Source organism: Entelurus aequoreus, linkage group LG07 (assembly GCF_033978785.1).
Source record: "Entelurus aequoreus isolate RoL-2023_Sb linkage group LG07, RoL_Eaeq_v1.1, whole genome shotgun sequence".
In the NCBI taxonomy this organism is placed as follows: Eukaryota; Metazoa; Chordata; class Actinopteri; order Syngnathiformes; family Syngnathidae; genus Entelurus; species Entelurus aequoreus.
Genome location: NC_084737.1, coordinates 76,338,048 through 76,357,813, shown reverse-complemented (window position 1 = coordinate 76,357,813; position 19,766 = coordinate 76,338,048).

Below are 19,766 nucleotides of genomic sequence, written 5' to 3'. Positions count from 1 at the left end.
GAAACTAGTAATTAATGAAAATGAGTAAAATTAACTGTTAAAGGTTAGTACTATTAGTGGACCAGCAGCACGCACAATCATGTGTGCTTACGGACTGTATCCCTTGCAGACTGTATTGATATATATTGATATATAATGTAGGAACAAGAATATTAATAATAGAAATAAACAACCCTTTTGTGTGAATGAATGTAAATGGGGGAGGGAGGTTTTTTGGGTTGGTGCACTATTTGTAAGTGTATCTTGTGTTTTTTATGTTGATTTAATAAAAAAAAAAAAAAAAAAAACACACACAAAAAACGATACCGAAAATAAAAAAAACAATACCGATAATTTCCGATATTACATTTTAAAGCATTTATCGGCCGATAATATCGGCAGGCCGATATTAGTGGACATCTCTAGTATGGAGGAGAAAATGTGAGGCCTTTAATCCCAGGAACACCACACTTACCGTCAAGCATGGTGGTGGTAGTATTATGCTCTGGGCCTGTTTTGCTGCCAATGGAACTGGTGCTTTACAGAGAGTAAATGGGACAATGAAAAAGGAGGACTACCTCCAAATTCTTCAGGACAACCTAAAATCATCAACCCGGAGGTTGGGTCTTGGGCGCAGTTGGGTGTTCCAACAGGACAATGACAAAAGTGGTCAAGGAATGGCTAAATCAGGCTAGAATGAAGGTTTTAGAATGGCCTTCCCAAAGTCCTGATTTAAACGTGTGGACAATGCTGAAGAAACAAGTCCATGTCAGAAAAACAAGCAAATTTAGTTTAAATGCACCAATTTTGTCAGAAGGAGAGGTCAAAAATTCAACCAGAAGCTTGTGGATGGCTACCAAAAGCACTTTATTGCAGTGAAACTTGCCAAGAGACATGTAAGCAAATATTAACATTGCTGTATGTATACTTTTGACCCAGCAGATTTAGTCACATTTCCAGTAGACCCATAATAAATTCATAAAAGAACCAAACTTCATAAATGTTTTTTTTGTGACCAACAAGTATGTGCTCCAATCACTCTATCACAAAAAAATAAGAGTTGTACAAATTATTGGAAGCTCAAAACAGCCATGACATTATGTTCTTCACAAGTGTATGTAAACTTTTGACCACGACTGTATATACCATCAAGTCATGTGACCTCTTACCGACATTAAAGGCCTACTGAAATGATTATTTTTTATTTAAACGGGAATAGCAGATCCATTCTATGTGTCATACTTGATCATTTTGCGATATTGCCATATTTTTGCTGAAAGGATTTAGTAGAGAAAATCGACGATAAAGTTCGCAACTTTTGCTCGCTGATAAAAAAAAGCCTTGCCTGTACCGGAAGTAGCGTGACGTCACAGGAGCTAGTATTCCTCACAATTCCCCGTTGTTTACAATGGAGCGAGAGAGATTCGGACCGAGAAAGTGACGATTACCCCATTAATTTGAGCGAGGATGAAAGATTCGTAGATGAGGAACGTTACAGTGAAGGACTTGAGAGGCAGTGATGGACGTATCTTTTTTCGCTCTGACCGTAACTTAGGTACAAGGGTTCATTGGATTCCACACTCTCTCCTTTTTCTATTGTAGATCACAGATTTGTATTTTAAACCACCTCGGATACTATATCCTCTTGAAAATGAGTCGAGCACGCGAAATGGACATTTAAAGTGACTTTTATCTCCAAGACAATACATCGGTGACACACTTAGCTACTGAGCTAACGTGCTAGCATCGTTCTCAAATGAAGATAGAAACAAAATAAATAAACCCCTGACTGGAAGGATAGACAGAAGAGCAAAAATACTATTAAACCATGTACATGTAACTACACGGTTAAAAATTCTCAGCCTGGTAAGGCTTAACAATGCTGTTGCTAATGACGCTAAGGCTAATTTAGCAACTTAGCAGCCGGAACTCACAGAACTATGATAAAACATTAGCGCTCCACCTACGCCAGCCAGCCCTCATCTTCCCATCAACAGCCGTGCTCACCTGCGTTCCAGCGATCGACGGCGCGACGAAGGACTTCATCCGTGGGTTTGGCGGCAAGCATCAGCTAGGCGTCTTCTATCAGGGTAAGTAGTCCTTGTTGTGTGGCTGTAAGTATTGTACTTAGCCGCTAATACACCGATCGATCCCACCTACAACGTTCTTCTTTGCAGCCTCCATTGTTCATTAAACAAATTGCAAAAGATTCACCAACACAGATGTCCAGAATACTGTGGAATTTTGTCGAAGAAAACAGAGCTTTGTGTATTGTGTCCAATAGGGCCCAAACACTTCCGTGCATTTTATGACGTCACGCGCATAAATCATATCCAGAGGAGATTTTCAACCGGAAGTGTGGCGGGAATTTTAAAATTGCACTTTATAAGTTAACCCGGCCGTATCGGCATGTGTTGCAATGTTAAGATTTCATCATTGGTATATAAACTATCAGACTGCGTGGTCGGTAGTAGTGGCTTTCAGTAGGCCTTTAAGTGAGGCATATTTGCAGTATTTACTGTGGCAATGCAGGTACTTGATGGCTTTTTGAAGCAGACATTCATCAAGGGGACCATGGTTGTTGTCATTGAAGACCATCTATTTAAGACCACCACAAAACATCATGTAAGGCCATTATGAACCCTGATGGCTTTGGAGGGTTACATAAGTGACACTTACGCTATTTGTATATAATACATTCATTCAAATTGTCCTTGAGGAAAATGGATTGTTTAGCAGTATTTAGTCACTCTAAATCCTTGAAAACTGAAAAATTTGCTCCTTTTTAATGCTCTTTTAACATATTACAGGTTTATTTCCTTTCTCAAATAGCGTACATTTACGTATTCAGAACATATAACTTAATTTCAATAATAATAATAATAATAATAGATTTTATTTGTAAAAAAAACACTTTACATTGAGCAAACAACCTCAAAGTGCTACAGTGTATTGAAAAAAATAAAATAATAATAATAATAAAAAGATAATACAAAAATAAAAACTACAACAGCCTAATAGCTAGAACTAGTATGCATATATATATATATATATATATATATATATATATATATATATATATATATATATATATATATATATATATATATATATATATATATATATATAAAGGCTTTTTTTAAAAGAAGGGTTTTTAAGCCTTTTTTAAAAGCATCCACAGTCTGTGGTGCCCTCAGGTGGTCAGGGAGAGCATTCCACAGATTGTCATGTGGAGGATTTGGGGGTGAGTAGTTCTTTGAGGTAGAGGGGGGGCATTTCCATGGAGGCACTGGTGGGTTTAGTAGGGAGATTTTGTATTCAATCCTGAGTGGAACAGGAAGCCAGTGAAGGGATTTGAGAAATATATTTGCTTTCGATAATGCGACAACATGAGATACTTTGCAACTTGACACACTGAACATTAATGGCCAATACACAAAAAGTCCTAATATAAAGTTCTATAAATCCTTGTGGAGAACCTGGCCAGGATTTTGTTTTTAAAATCCTGTGATCTCTTTTATTGCAAGGCGTATAGTTCTATAATTTGCATATATGCTTTATACTGCACCAATTTAGTCACATTAAAACCACATATTCTTTGTATACTGCAATCCCGACATATTATATTACAATACTTTTATTGTGAGTATCCAAATCTTTTACCTTCAAACTACACAGAAAAATGGTTTTAGACTTAATGGAAATGTACATTAAAAAAGAATAATATTTCAATACAACCTCGATAATTAGGTCTCAAGTGGTTAAAAATATTGGATGCGGTCAAAGTGCAAAAAGGGACTGTTTTGGGACTTATGAGTAAAATCAGGGCCGGCCCGTGGCATAGGCCGTATAGGCAAATGCTAAGGGCGCCGTCCATCAGGGGGCGCCACGCCAAATGTTGGAGGAAAAAAAAAAAAGAAAAAAAAAGTTGGTACTATTATTTTCTAAATACAAAAAATAATCCCACGTTAATTAAAATGCAAAGTAAAGCCTATTTAATAGAAATATTATTTGTCACACCTTTTTGGACGTCACCACATCAAAAAAATCAACACAAGATGTCAAAACGGCCAAAACTGTCAGGTGCCCAGGGAAGAAAGAAGAGGAAAAACAAGAAAAACACAGAGGTAGTAGGTAGGTAACGTTAGCCTAAATGACATTATTTGTCTGTGATAGTAGCCTGGCTTTTTAGCATTAAGCTAATGTTACATGATTCGGCAATTGCTAATCAATAAATAGCTATTTCTGTTTTAACGTCGAGTTAATATTGTGGAGGGGGCTCAATTGTTATGGAAAATAATAATGTAACGTTAGGTAATTACAGTACTCCCACCTTACATTCCTCAGGGACATTTGTATTAGATCTTTTAAGCAGGTGTTTTTTGTTGACATTGTTATTGCCTTCTGGTTAGCTAATGTTTGCCCTGCAGGTAATAGTCACTTTTCCACCCCTTTATATATTAGGTATAGTTGTAAGCCTAGTTGTTAAAGTGCACATCATTAATGTTAATTAAGCAATATCACATGAGAGGGAGTGCTGTTTTTTTAATTTGAGCACTGCTGTGATTCGGTTAAAGATAATCATAACATAACATTCTCATATAATATGTTAATTTGCTTTCTTTAAGTAAAAAAAAAAGGTCAAAGACAAAGCCATTCGGTTTCATGTGAGTATATACACTTCACTGCCGATGTGGGGGGGCGCCACCTAAAATCTTGCCTAGGGCGCCAGATTGGTTAGGGCCAGGCCTGCTTCGGACGATTCAATGTTGAAGTGTGTCGCATAGTGTTGTCCCGATACAAAAATGTATTTCGATACTTTTTGGTACATTTCGATACTTTTCTAAATAAAGGGGACCACAAAAAATGCATTATTGGCATTATTTTTAAAAAAAACATCTTAGGGTTCATTAAACATATGTTTCTTATTGCAAGTTTGTCCTTAAATAAAATAGTGAACATACAAGACAATAGGGGTGTGGGAAAAAATCGATTCGAATTCGAATCGCGATTCTCACGTTGTGCGATTCAGAATCGATTCTCATTTTTAAAAAATCAATTTTTTAATTTTTTTTTTAAAACAATTTTTTACATTTTTATTTTTTATTATTATTCAATCCAACAAAACAATACACAGCAATGCCATAAAACTGCAATCCAATTCCAAAAGCAAACCCGACCCAGCAACACTCAGAACTGCAATAAACAGAGCAATGGAGAGGAGACACAAACACGACACAGAACAAACCAAAAGTAGTGAAACAAAAATTAATATTATCAACAACAGTATCAATATTAGTTACAATTTCAACATAGCAGTGATTAAATATCCCTCATTGACATTATCATTAGACATTTATAAAAAAAAAAAAAAAAAAGAACAACAGTGTCACAGTGGCTTACACTTGCATCGCATCTCATAAGCTTGACAACACACTGTGTCCAATATTTTCACAGAGATAAAATAAGTCATATTTTTGGTTCATTTAATAGTTAAAACAAATTTACATTATTGCAATAAGTTGATAAAACATTGTCCTTTACAATTATAAAAGCTTTTTACAAAAATCTACTACTCTGCTTGCATGTCAGCAGACTGGGGTAGATCCTGCTGAAATCCTATGCACTGAATGAATAGACAATCCTTTTGAATCGGGAAAATATCGTTTTTGAATTGAGAATCGCGTTGAATCGAAAAAAAAAATCGATTTTGAATCAAATCGTGACCCCAGGAATCGATATTGAATCGAATCGTGGGACACCCAAAGATTCGCAGCCCCACAAGACAATGGATACTTTACATTAGTTTTGGATGATACCACAAATTTAGGTATCAATCCGATACCAAGTAGTTACAGGATCATACATTGGTCATACTCAAAGTCCTCATGTGTCCAGGGACGTATTTCCTGAGTTTATAAACGTAATATTAATTTTTTTTAAACGAAAGAAGATGTTGTAATGCCAAAAAAAATTGATGTAATCCTAGTAGTATTGACTAGATACGCTCCTGTACTTGGTATCATTACAGTGGGGGTGGGGGGCCAGTACTTTTTAGAGGCGGTATCGTACCGAATATGATTAATTAATATCGCAGTACTATACTAATACCGGGTATACCGTACAACCCTAGTGTCGCAAATGGTGGAAACACTTTTTTCCCACTTTTAGAGGGCACCTAAACACTGAGCCGGGGGGAGCAAGGCGGTACTGGGCCATCTCGCAGGTCCCTCTTCCGGCAATAGAGGCCCTTGAATCCACCATTAGCAACGTTCCCTCTAAGGTGCGCGCCTGCGCAATTGCGCACTGCTCAAGCGTCCTCTGCGCACAGCAAATATATGCCGCGCACCAAATCAAATCCCATCTGAATTCTAAACAAAATAAACACATTTATTTTGTGTAATTTTGCAATGCAACTCTGAGTGACAGTGACAACAAGCGGCCCTAACGGTGTTCGTCAACACCGTTCAATTGAACACCGTTCAATTATTGTAACGTCTATCGAGATGCTTCGAGGACAAGAATTATATCGATCACTTTATTGAGCAAAACTGTTTATATTCGGCCATAACCACACCAAAAACATGAGTAAAACACTTCTATCTCGAAAAACTAGTCATTTTCTGCCATACAAACCAGGCCAAAACCAACTTGTCATCTGTCACCAACACGCATACCACTAAGCCACTGGTGCGTTTATGGCCACACAAAAAGTCGGGCAACTCAAACACCACACAAAGTTACACTATGACTCCTCAGTCATACGTGTGCTTATTCTACTGTCATTTATTATTAATGTTAATGTATTGATATTAATCATGGAATGCTGTTACTAGAGAAAGTTACAGGAATGCACACTTCATCCTATGCTTACATTTCATTGTGCAACATGAGGATGTTTAAGGGCAACTAAATGTGATCTCTGAAAGGGGTACAGATGATTTCCAAAGCAGGACCCCCACCCAGACATATTGTACAATACTAATCCATAGCTTATGAAAAACAAGATTTCTTTTATTTTCATTACAAGTGGGCCAAATCACTAATATTACAAAATAATCTCATGAAAATGACTCCTCTCATTTGAGTGTTATTATAAAAGATTGGTTTGAGACAGGTGTGCTGCTGGTATTGCCACGTGTGATGTTGCTCACATGTGCTCCACTGAATGCTCAGGGAGTTTTTTGTGTTTGCTCAGACACATGAACAATTAGAGGGAACATTGACCATTAGTCTGTACAAGTCGAACATTTTAGAAATATGGCTTTTATTTTGAAAAAAAAAAGGAAAACGCAGCTGTATGAAAGCAGCCATGTGAATTGTGCTGCCATTTACTAAGAGTGGTGATTCGCCTTTCAGCCTTAGTTTGTGTGTGTTCGTGTGTGTGTGCGTGCGTGTGTGTGTGTGTGTGTGTGTGTGTGTCTTGCAGTCAAACACGTTGTGTTTCCCAGACAAGGCTCAAAGGAGGTCTTGCTCAGATGAGTAACAAGGTAATTGAATTTCAATATGTTAGAAGCTCCTTCTTGCACTCCCCGTCTAATCTGACCCAGTCTGCCTCCTCAAGATAAAAAAGAAAAAAAGAAAGACGGGCCGCTTTAACATTGCTCTCCGCTTTCATTTGTTTTGTTTCCGTCACCCTCTTTGGCCTTTTGTTTGTACTCATTTTATACTTCAAACACAGAATAACAAACTTGGAGTGTTCTTTAAAACATTAGTTGTCAGGCTCGGCAATTCGGTTCCTAGCTCTGCGGTTCACGAGTTCAAATTCAAAAAGTGGAACGTTAAAACTGAAAATGTTTTATATTGTTTAACAAAAAAAAAAAAGATGTCCATACATGTTTTATCTTGGGGCAGCACGGTGCACGGCAAAAACTGAAATCTAAGAAAGATTAAATATCTCAAATAAGGGTGATATTTGCTTATTTTCTGTCCGATAAGATTATTCTTCTCACTAAGCAGATTTTATGTGAGAGTGTTTTACTTGTTTTAAGGGTTTTGGTCCTAAATGATCTCAGTAAGATATTACAGCTTGTTGCTGAGGTTTTATGACCTATATTGAGTAAAACATGCTTGAAACTAGAATATCAACTGTTGCAAAGCTGTGTCATCAACACTCACAAGTATAAAACTACTTTTTTTAAAGTAATAATTTCTTATTTTAAGCATGAAATAAAAAATCATGACTTTGACACAATTGTGTCTCATAATTAAAACAGATGACAGCCAAATGGACTTTGCTGTTTTATTTTCAATGAAACAATAGAAAATATGTACTCATATAGTAGTACAGTTGGCACAGTACAGTAAACTGACCGTTAATATTTAAACATTTAACATGTGACATTTCTTACAATTTTGAACAGAAATAGTTCATGCACATTCAGGTAAATTGTTCAAAATTACAATAAAAAAAAAATTGGCCGGGGGCCGGGCTGTATATATGCGCACTAATTGACTGAAAGAGCCTCACTTGGCGCGATGATGTCATGTTATCCATGGAAAAATGCATTTTTAGACCATATGATTTGCCTGAGCGGCTAGGAGACCCCGAGAGTAACAAGCGGTTGCCTTGTTGCCTTTCCATTAAGAACAATAAATTAGTTTTTAATATACATTTGCTGATTTCAAGAAATGTAATGCCGAGCGCATGTCATTATGTCAAGATAATGGCACTAGCATTTAGTTAATTTAAGAATATTTTTCAACATATTGAGCAAAAAAGTGTCTTTTTTTTCTACCAAGAAAATGCACTTGTTATTAGTGAGAATATGCTTATTTTAAGGTATTTTTGGGTTCATTGAGGTTAGCTAATTTTACTTATTTTGGAAAGTCTTGACGAGCCGCATTTTCTTGTTCTATTGGCAGATAATTTTGCTTAGTTCAAATAAAATACCCCTCATTTTTGTATTTTTTTGTTTTTGTTTTTGAACACTGACTTTTTGCAGTGTGGCACAGGGGTTAGTGCATGTGCCTCACAATATGAAGGTCCTGAGTTCAATCCCGGGCTCGGGATCTTTCTGTGTGGAGTTTGCATGTTCTCCCCGTGACTGCGTGGGTGAAGTGAAGTGAATTATATTTATATAGCGCTTTTCTCTAGTGACTCAAAGCACTTTCACATAGTGAACCCCAATATCTAAGTTACATTTAAACCAGTGTGGGTGGCACTGGGAGCAGGTGGGTAAAGTGTCTTGCCCGAGGACACAACGGCAGTGACTAGGATGGCGGAGGCGGGGATCGAACCTGGAACCCTCAAGTTGCTGGAACGGCCACTCTACTATACCGCCGGGTACTCCGGCTTCCTCCCACCTCCAAAGAATGTTGTCTGTCTATCTGTGTTGGCCCTGCGATGAGGTGGCGACTTGTCCAGGGTGTACCCCGCCTTCCGCCCGAATGCAGCTGAGATAGGCTCCAGCGACCCCCCGCAACCCCAATAGGGACAAGCGGTAGAAAATGGATGGATGGACATGTTTATTTTTATTTGGGTTTTTTTTACAACTGACTTACTGAAAGACCATACCAATAAACATTCACGCTAACATCGGCATACCTATCAACTTATGTCCTTTCTCATTAAAACACATATTTTATTTTTCTAAGAGGAGACTGAGGGCGGCAAGAAAACGGAGAACCGCAGCAAAGTGGAGACTGTGGACTATAATACTGCAGCGTGCAGAGACAAAGCATAGCGACAAGAGACAAAGACAGAGACAAAGACAAAGCAAAGACAAAGACAAAGCATAGACAAAGACAAAGACAGAGACAAAGCATAGACAAAGACAAATACAAAGACAGAGACAAAGCATAGACAAAGACAGAGACAAAGACAAAGACAGAGACAAAGCCTAGACAAAGACAAAGACAGCGACAAAGCAAAGACAGAGACAAAGCATAGACAAAGACAAAGACAAAGACAGAGACAAAGCATAGACAAAGACAGAGACAAAGCATAGACAAAGACAGAGACAAAGCATAGACAAAGACAAATACAGAGACAAAGCATAGACAAAGACAGAGACAAAGCATAGACAAAGACAAAGACAGAGACAAAGACAGAGACAAAGCATAGACAAAGACAGAGACAAAGCATAGACAAAGACAGAGACAGAGACAAAGCATAGACAAAGACAAAGACAGAGACAAAGCATAGACAAAGACAAAGCATAGACAAAGACAAAGACAGAGACAAAACATAGACAGAGACAAAGACAAAGACAGAGACAAAGCATAGACAAAGACAGAGACAAAGCATAGACAAAGACAGAGACAAAGACAAAGACAGAGACAGAGACAAAGCATTGACAAAGACAAAGACAGAGACAAAGCATAGACAAAGACAAAGACAGAGACAAAGACAAAGACAGAGACAAAGACAAAGCACAGACAAAGACAAAGCACAGACAAAGACAGAGACAAAGCATAGACAAAGACAAAGTTAGAGACAAAGACAAAGACAGAGACAAAGACAAAGCACAGACAAAGACAAAGACAAAGCATAGACAAAGACAAAGACAGAGACAAAGCATAGCGACAAGGTCAACTCAACTAGCGTCTTTTACTTTCTTGTCTTCGAAGAGCACATTTATCCAAGAGGAAACTGAGGGTGTCAAGGAAACATCACTCAGACCAAACGAAGACTAAGAAGTATCCAACTTCAGTGTGCAGAATTCAAGCACAGCAACATGCTATGCTAACGACGTTGAGTGTGAAGTTTTCCAGGTCTGGCCACGTGTTAGAGCAGTGTTTTCCAACCACTGTGTGCCGTGGGAAACTATGTAACGTCACCTAATTGGTCCCAAAAATATTTTTTGCAAATCAATAATTATAATCTGCAAATAACGTGCCGTTGCTTAGTGACTTTGTTGTGTAGAGAGCTTGGCAGGGTAACCATGTAATACTCTTCCATATCAGTAGGTGGCAGCTTTGCTTTGTAAAAGTCGGAATTTGTCGGGTAAAGTTAAAGTAAAGTTAAAGTACCAACGATAGTCGCACACACACTAGGTGTGGTGGAATTTGTCCCGTGCATTTGACCCATCCCCTTGTTCACCCCCTGGGATGTGAGGGGAGCAGTGAGCAGCAGCGGTGGCCGCGCTCGGGAATCATTTTTGGTGATTTATCCCCCAATTCCAACCCTTGATGCTGAGTGCCAAGCAGGGAGGTAATGGGTTCCATTTTTATAGTCTTTGGTATGACTCGGACGGGGTTTGACCTCACAACCTACCGACCTCAGGGCGGACACTCTAACCACTAGGCCACTGAGTATGGGTAGGTACGTGATGCTTCAACCAAAAATGAACAAAAGGGAAAGGAGAATGCAATGAAGCATAGGGAAGGCTACGCAAAACGACAGTAAAACTGAACTGGCTACAAAGTAAACAGAAACAGAATGCTGGACGACAGCAAAAACTTGCAGGGTGCGGAGGATTCGGCACCCACAAAGTACATCCGTACATGGCATGGCAATCAACAATGTCCCCACAAAGAAGGATAGCCCCACATCTGCGGTCCCCTCCAAGGTTTCTCATTCTCATCCCATTGGGTTGAGTTTTTTCTTGCCCTGATGTCGTTGTGGCTTGTGCAGCCCTTTGAGACACTCGTGATTTAGGACTACATAAGTAAACATTGATTGATCGATTGATTGATTGCTTGGCACTCAGCATCAAGGGGTTGGAATTGGGGGTTAAATCAGCAAAAATGATTCCCGAGCGCGGCCGCCGCTGCTGCTCACTGCTCCCCTCACCTCCCAGTGGGTGGAACAAGGGGATGGGTCAAATGCAGAGGACAAATTTCACCACACCTAGTGCGTGTGTGTGACTATCAGTGGTACTTAACTTAACCCGACACATTCCGACTTTTACAAAGCAAAGCTGCCACCTACTGGTATGGAAGAGTATTACATGGTTACCCTGCCAAGCTCTCTAGACAGCAAAGTCACTAAGCAACGGCACATTATTTGCAGATTATAATTATTGATTTGCAAAAAATATGTTTTGGACCAATTAGGTTAACATTTTGTTTCCCGCTGGGGAACATCGTGCCGGTCCGTAACAAATGTGTAACAACAGCACCCTGTTGATGCGCGTGTGGGGGGTTGGGGGGGTTCACATGACAATATTGTCGTCACACCTCCGTTATGGAAATAAATTAGAATCCCACGCCGGGGCAGCGTTTACTCGCGTAAAGAAGCGTGTAATCCCAGTGATGCATTCTGTTCTTTTCTGTATTTTTGCGCTGGTTGCTAGGCTGCGTATTCCTCATGTTCCACGACTCTTACTACTAGAGCTCTGTGGTGTGGTGTGGTGTGGTGTGGTGTGCACCTGCTCCGGATGGAGCCGGAGGTGGTCAGGGAGGTAAAGTGCAGGTCTGGCTCCGCGTGAGGGCAATAAGAGGCGCCGGTCCAGTCAGTCCTCGCCTGCTTTGCTCTGCTTGACAGCAGGCCTGTTAACACACTAACAAGGTGAGCAGACAGCAAGTGGACAGGCAGCATTTAGGTGCTATAAGGTGTCTCGGACCTGGCTGAGAGGGTAAACCCTGCTGCTGCTGCTGCTGCTGCAATTACTCCCAGGGAGGTTCCTTGCAGTAAAAGAACTCCTGAGAAAACAGCAAGCACCTTTATCAGCAGACACACTTGCAATGTTCACACGGGACATGAAACATGGGAAGAACATGACTTTCGGGCCTGGGAAATAAACGGGATCACCGTCGTCGCTGCGTAAAACTTGTATGTCTGCTTCACGCTCTTTGCACATTTGTAGCGCGGATTTTCTTTTTTAGCTACGCTGCAAAAAGTCCGTGTTCAAACACAAGGAAAAAAAAAATACAAAAACGAGGGGTATTTTATTTGAACTGAGCAAAATTATCCGATTCTGTTCATAACTTTTATGGACAGAATTTCTAGGCGCAGTCAAGGCGTTGAGGGGATCCGGTTTGGTGGCTGCAGGATTAGGTCTCTGCTTTTTGCGGATGATGTGGTCCTGATGGCTTCATCCGGCCAGGATCTTCAGCTCTCGCTGGATCGGTTCGCAGCCGAGTGTGAAGCGACTGGGTTGAGAATCAGCACCTCCAAGTCCGAGTCCATGGTTCTCGCCCGGAAAAGGGTGGAGTGCCATCTCCGGGTTGGGGAGGAGACTCTGCCCCAAGTGGAGGAGTTCAAGTACCTAGGAGTCTTGTTCACGAGTGGAGGAAGAGTGGATCGTGAGATCGACAGGCGGATCGGTGCGGCGTCTTCGGTAGTGCGGACGCTGTATCGATCCGTTGTGGTGAAGAAGGAGCTGAGCCGGAAGGCAAAGCTCTCAATTTACCGGTCGATCTACGTTCCCATCCTCACCTATGGTCATGAGCTTTGGGTTATGACCGAAAGGACAAGATCACGGGTACAGGCGGCCGAAATGAGTTTCCTCCGCCAGGTGGCGGGGCTCTCCCTTAGAGATAGGGTGAGAAGCTCTGCCATCCGGGGGGAGCTCAAAGTAAAGCCACTGCTCCTCCACATCGAGAGGAGCCAGATGAGGTGGTTCGGGCATCTGGTCAGGATGCCACCCGAACGCCTCCCTAGGGAGGTGTTTAGGGCACGTCCAACCGGTAGGAGGCCACGGGGAAGACCCAGGACACGTTGGGAAGACTATGTCTCCCGGCTGGCCTGGGAACGCCTCGGGATCCCCCGGGAGGAGCTGGACGAAGTGGCTGGGGAGAGGAAAGTCTTGGCTTCCCTGCTTAGGCTGCTGCCCCCGCGACCCGACCTCGGATAAGCGGAAGAAGATGGATGGATGGATGGAAAATTATCTGCCAATAGAACAAGAAAATTCGGCTTGTCAAGACTTGCCAAAACAAGTAAAATTAAAGATGCAAGCAGCATTGGTCGGGCCCGCATATTTGGCAGGTGCTAGTCGCAATTTCCGCCAGTCCTGATGTGTGTAAAAAGTTTGGTGAGTTTTGAAGTATTTTAAGGGGGTCAAATTACAGCTCAAAGAGGCAAAAATGAGTGTTTTTATGAAACTTTTGTTTTGAAGGGGTGATTGCCAACTTCCTGTTGATTTTTGCTGAAGGATATCAGTGTATGAAATCTAGCTCTAAGTCAGACCTACATAGAGGTTTTTGTTTCATGTCTCTACGATATTCGTACTGGGAGTTAGAGGAAGTTGTGTCTGTGTTTTTTTCCTAGGTGCTGCGGCACAGTGGTTCTTTTCTTTGAAGGCTCGTAAAATCCAAACCGTAGCACTTATCCAAACTCTTTGAGTATCCGTCAATCAGAAAGGTTCAATCTCTCTCCTGTAGTAGTTTGAAGCCGAAACGACAAACGCGCTCAGAGTAGATAATGTTTGATGTTTGGTGACCGTTTTTTACAAAAATTTAGTTTTGAAGGGGAGATTGCAAACTTGCTGTTGATTTTTGCTGAAGGATGTCAATCTATGAAATGTAGGTCTAAGTGAGACCTACATAGAGGTTTTTGTTTCATGTCTCTAAGATGTTCCTACCGGAAGTTACAAGCAGTTTTGTCTGTGTTTTCCTCATAGGAGCAGTTTTGTCTGTGTTTTATTCCTAGGGGGCGCTAGAGCGCAATTTTGAGTTTTGGGGTTCGGTTTTTTATGAGATCGCAATTTCCGCCAGTCCTGATGTGTGTAAAAATTTTGGTGAGTTTTTAAGTATTTTAAGGGGGTAAAATTACAGCTCAAAGAGGCAAAAAAGAGTGTTTTTAGTAATTTTTTGTGTTGAAGGGGAAATTGCAAACTTCCTGTGGATTTTTGCTGAAGGATGTCAAATTATGAATTGTAGGTCTAAGTGAGACCTACATACAGGTTTTTGTTCCATGTCTCTACGACCTGCCTAGTGGGAGTTACAGGCAGTTTGTTTTTGTTTTTTTCCTAGGGGGCGCTAGAGCGCAATTTTGATTTTTGGGGTTTGGTTTTTTGACTAAAGTGTTGTGTCATCGTTGTTCTATGTGTGTGTAAAATTTGGTGAGTTTTGAAGCATGTTAAAGGGGGCAAAGTAGTGCGCAAACTGCGGAAGAATAATAATAATATAATAATATAATAATAATAATAAAGAATAATAATAAAACCTTACAAATTCAATAGGTTCCTTTCGTCCCATTGCAAAAGGAACTCCCTTTGGGATTCCTTTGACAATGGTCCTGTGCGGACCCTAATTAAAGCTGCAAGCAGCGATGGACGGGACCGACTTTGACGGCACATAAAATCCAAACCGGAGCAGTAATTACAACTCTTTCATCAACTTTTAATCAGAAGGGTTCAATCTCTCTCCTGTGCAAGTTTGAAGCCGACACGACAAACGCGCTCAGAGGAGATAATGTTTGAAAAAAGGTGACCGGTTTTTACAAAACTTTTGTTTTGAAGGGGGAATTGCAAACTTCCTGTTGATTTTTGCTGGGGGTTGTCAATATATGAAATGTAGGTCTAAGCGAGACCTACATAGAGGTTTTTGTTTCATGTCTCTAAGACATTCCTACTGGAAGTTACAGGCAGTTTTGTCTGTTTTCTTCTTAGGAGCAGTTGTGTCTGTGTTTTCTTCCTAGGGGGCGCTAGGGCGCAATTTTGAGTTTTGGGGTTGGTTTTTTATTAGATCGCAATTTTTGCCAGTCCTGATGTGTGTGTCCAGTTTGGTGAGTTTGAAGCATGTTAAGGGGGTCAAATTACAGCTCAAAGAGGCAAAAGTGACTGTTTTTAGTAAACTTTTGTTCTAAAGGGGGAATTGCCAACTTCCTGTTGATTTTTGCTGAAGGATGTCAATGTATGAAATCTAGGTCTAAGTCAGACCTACATAGAGGTTTTTCTTTCATGTCTCTACGACATTCCTACCTACAAGCAGTTTTGTCTGTGTTTTTTCCTAGGGGGCGCTAGAGCCCAATTTTGAGTTTTGGGGTTTGGTTTTTTATTAGATGGCAATTTTCGCCAGTCCTGATGTGTGTGTCAAATATGGTGAGTTTTGAAGCATGGTAAGGGGGTCGAATTATAGCTCAAAGAGGAGGCCGGTATAATAATAATAAAACCTTACAATTTCAATAGGGTCCTCTGTCCCAAAGGGACATTGCGGTCCCTAAATAGCTAACCTCAATGAACCCAAAAACACCTTAAAATAAGTATATTCTCACTAATAACAAGTGCACTTTTATTGGTAGAAAAAAAAAGAGACCTTTTTGGTCAATATGTTGAAAAATATTCTTAAACTAAGTAAATGCTAGTGCCAGTATCTTGACATAATGATATGCGCTCGGCATCATGATTATTTTTTTTCATGCTTAAAGTAAGAAATTATTACTTTAAAAAAGTAGTTTTATACTTGTGAGTGTTGATGAGACAGCTTTGCAACAGTTGATATTCTAGTTTCAAGCATGTTTTACTCAATATAGGTCATCAAATCTCAGCAACAAGCTGTAATATCTTACTGAGATCATTTAGGACCAAAAACACTTAAAACAAGTAAAACACTCTAACATAAAATCTGCTTAGTGAGAAAAATGATCTTATCAGACAGAAAAGAAGCAAATATCACCCTTATTTGAGATATTTAATCTTACTTGGATTTCAGTTTTTGCAGTGTAGAATAATTAGTTACCATATTTTCCCGACTATAAGGCGCACTTAAAATAATTTATTTTCCCTTAAAGGCCTACTGAAATGAATTTTTTTTATTTAAACGGGGATAGCAGATCTATTCTATGTGTCATACTTGATCATTTCGCGATATTGCCATATTCTTTCGGGAATGTAAACAAAGAAGCGCCGGCTGTGTACTGTTGTTGCTGACTACGTTCGAAAAATACGTCCATTTCGCACCGACAACTTTCTTCTTTGCTTGCTCAGCTTCCTTCTCCATAATGCAATGAACATGATTGCAACAGATTCACGAACACAGATGTCCAGAATACTGTGGAATTATGAAATGAAAACAGAGCTTTTTCGTATTGGCTTCAATGTGGAAGGCATACCCGTGTTCCCCGGTCTACGTCACGCGCATACGTCATCCTCAGAGACGTTTCGAACCGGAAGTTTAGCGGCAAATTTAAAATGTCACTTTATAAGTTAACCCGGCCGTATTGGCATGTGTTATAATGTTAAGATTTCATCATTGATATATAAACTATCAGACTGCGTGGTCGGTAGTAGTGGGTTTCAGTAGGCCTTTAAAACTCGACACTGTGCCTTATAACCCGGTGCACCTAATGTGCGGAATAACTCTGGTTTTGTTTACCGACCTCAAAGCAATTTTATTTGGTGTAATGATAAGTGTGACCAGTAGATGGCAGTCAAACATAAGAGATAAGTGTAGACTGCACCATGATGGCAATATGACTCAAGTAAACAACACCAACATTTTGTAAGTTCCATTGAAAATATAGAACATTACACACGGCGCTCGAAATTCTATCAAAATGTTTTTGTACGACTTTGGTAAGCGACGAAGCCGCACCGCTTGATGTGCTTCAACATACGAGTATTATTATGGTGTGTGTGTATAAGGTAAGACATTATCTGGCAATTTGTTTCGCAATATTATGCAAAAGCAACTTTACTTACCTTCTGCACTGCAAAAAGTCAGTGTTCAAAAACAAGAAAAAAAAAAAACTAAAATTAGGGGTATTTTATTTGAACTAAGCAAAATTATCTGCCAATAGAACAAGAAACAAACAGCAGAGGAATAATTGATTGTTACATTTTAACAGAAGTGTAGATAGAACATGTTAAAACAGAAAGTAAGCAAGTATTTACAGTAAATGAACAAGTAGATTAATAATCTATTTCCTACCGCTTGTCCCTCATAATTTTAACAAAAAACACAGTATCTTACTGCAAGGAACCTTCTTATCTTCTATCTTATCTTACCAAATAGTACTGTATGGTAAATGATGAAAAAGAGAGGACCTAAAACGGAACCTTGAGGAACACCACTAGTGTTCTAAAGCCGTTGAACAATTGACTACTGGCTGCATCTAAAGTAAACAAACTACAGCGACACTTTAGTTCCATGAATCACATTACAAAAAAAAAAAGTGTACCTGCCAAAAAGAGAGGACCTAAAGGTGGAACACCTCAGTTACGTCAATCAAGAGTTTGGACTTGAGTGTTCTACGTTTGCTGTCGAGGTTAAAATGTCAATGCAAGGATCTGCCAATGTGTTTATACAGTGGTCCAGGTTCCTCTATACATCAGGAGCACTCCTGTGTTTTTAGGAATTTACTGCAAAAAAAAGTAATGAACTGAACTGGTATGGTGTCATTGAGTAAACAAGGGATATTTGGATTACGGCTACTTGTATTGCAACCACAATATTAGAAACAACTTTCAGTTTTATAACTGCAGTAATAAAATAATGAATATTGTCATGACCGTGTCAATCAAAACTGAGCATTGTTATCTTTGTAAGGACAGAATGTGTTACAGTAGGAAGGGGATTCATTCCTCACGATTTACCCGACACATGAAACGTAACGAATTTGGGGCATGCACTATCGACTTCAGATAGATAAGATAGAAAGTTTAAATTACAAACCCCGTTTCCATATGAGTTAGGAAATTGAGTTAGATGTAAATATAAACGGAATACAATGATTTGCAAATCTTTTTCAACCCATATTCAGTTGAATGCACTACAAAGACAAAATATTTGATGTTCAAACTCATAAACCTATTTTTTTTTTTTTTTGCAAATAGTAATTAACTTAGAATTTCATGGCTGCAACACGTGCCAAAGTAGTTGGGAAAGGGCATGTTCACCACTGTGTTACATGGCCTTTCCTTTTAACAACACTCAGTAAACGTTTGGGAACTGAGGAGACACATTTTTGAAGCTTCTCAGGTGGAATTCTTTCCCATTCTTGCTTGATGTACAGCTTAAGTTGTTCAACAGTCCGGGGGTCTCCGTTGTGCTATTTTAGGCTTCATAATGCGCCACACATTTTCAATGGGAGACAGGTCTGGACTACAGGCAGGCCAGTCTAGTACCAGCACTCTTTTACTATGAACCCACGTTGATGTAACACGTGGCTTGGCCTTGTCTTGCTGAAATAAGCAGGGGCGTCCATGATAACGTTGCTTGGATGGCAACATATGTTGCTCCAAAACCTGTATGTACCTTTCAGCATTAATGGCGCCTTCACAGATGTGTAAGTTACCCATGTCTTGGGCACTAATACACCCCCATACCATCACAGATGCTGACTTTTCAACTTTGCGCCTATAACAATCCGGATGGTTCTTTTCCTCTTTGGTCCGGAGGACACGACGTCCACAGTTTCCAAAAACAATTTGAAATGTGGACTCGTCAGACCACAGAACACTTTTCCACTTTGTATCAGTCCATCTTAGATGAGCTCAGGCCCAGCGAAGCCGACGGCGTTTCTGGGTGTTGTTGATAAACGGTTTTCGCCTTGCATAGGAGAGTTTTAACTTGCACTTACAGATGTAGCGACCAACTGTAGTTACTGACAGTGGGTTTCTGAAGTGTTCCTGAGCCCATGTGGTGATATCCTTTACACACCGATGTCGCTTGTTGATGCAGTACAGCCGGAGGGATCGAAGGTCACGGGCTTAGCTGCTTACGTGCAGTGATTTCTCCAGATTCTCTGAACCCTTTGATGATATTACGGACCGTAGATGGTGAAATCCCTAAATTCCTTGCAATAGCTGGTTGAGAAAGGTTTTTCTTAAACTGTTCAACAATTTGCTCACGCATTTGTTGACAAAGTGGTGACCCTCGCCCCATCCTTGTTTGTGAATGACTGAGCATTTCATGGAATCTACTTTTATACCCAATCATGGCACCCACCTGTTCCCAAT